The following is a 1066-nucleotide window of genomic DNA, read 5'->3' on the forward strand; positions in this document are numbered from 1 at the left end:
GCGCAGAACCTACCATCGACAGTTGATAAGGCAGACATTTGAAAGATGCGTCGCCGGTGCTAGGACCGTGCGATCAGCACAAAGTTATTCAGAGTCACCAAAATAAACGGTGGACGAACGGCGAGCCGCCTGCCACCGACTGGTTTTGATCTAATAAAAGCGTCCCTTCCATCACTGGTCGGGACTCTGTTTTGCATGTATTAGCTCTAGAATTACCACAGTTATCCAAGTAAATGTGGGTACAATCTAATGAACCATAACTGATTTAATGAGCACACACATTCTTACCTGAATACTTAAAAGAAGTTTCCATTGTGAACTATCAAGACAGTGACGGCGTAGCCGAATAATAAAAGCGAGATTATTGGACTACCCGACTCTTGAGCAGTGGATACTGTTTACAGTACAAGCTTCACACGCATGCGCGATAAAATAGCCCCAAATGCACCACCTTCGAAGGTGAGGCAAATAGAGCGTGCTCTTAATTGCTCCTTAGAGTATGCTCTAACGTGACGCGAACATCTAGTCGCCATCTTGTTTCCGGTGACACGAACGTATTGGAGCGCATTGGAGTGAGAAGGAGCATGTTAGGGCATGCGACGCGAACAAACCTTCGAAGTCATGCCGGCGGGGGCTATGCCCCTGGTAGGTTCAACCTTGCCGGATGAGTTTGGAAGGAGAGGACAGACTAAGAATGCACCAAACGTCTTAAGCCAAGGTGTAAGGCAACGTGCCGATGGCTGCTTGGCCACGAAGACGTGAAACAGCGCGGTCGCAAACGTTCCCTCTGGGGTACCTGCCGACCCCCCAGAGTAGCTAGGCTTGGTGATATCATGGAGGCTCTGAATCACTTGATACTTGTTCCTACCATACTCGTGGGATGAAAATAGAGAAAAATGAAAAAACTAAAAATACATTCAAACCAAAGTTAACGATGAAACACAAACCCGGAGATAAAGAACAGGACCCGTTCAAGAGAAGGGAGTCTATTCCCAGATCACCACCACCATCGGCGAAAATAATAACTGGAGGAATAAATAGGCCTTGCTTTAGCGCTTTGCTTGAA

At 47.1% G+C, this 1066-nt stretch overlaps 1 non-coding gene across 1 annotated transcript in view; it reads right to left on the bottom strand.

The window, feature by feature from the left end:
- LOC146724517 (small subunit ribosomal RNA) overlaps nucleotides 1-380 on the bottom strand; it is a 1934-nt gene extending 1554 nt beyond the window's left edge. The window contains exon 1 of the ribosomal RNA XR_014924035.1: nucleotides 1-380. This exon is cut by the window's left edge and continues 1554 nt beyond it. This is a non-coding gene — a ribosomal RNA (small subunit ribosomal RNA).
- Nucleotides 381-1066: the final 686 nt, after the last annotated feature.

This window comes from Nylanderia fulva, unplaced genomic scaffold, assembly GCF_048542155.1.
Source record: "Nylanderia fulva isolate GAGA-0341 unplaced genomic scaffold, ASM4854215v1 Scaffold1278, whole genome shotgun sequence".
NCBI lineage: Eukaryota > Metazoa > Arthropoda > Insecta > Hymenoptera > Formicidae > Nylanderia > Nylanderia fulva.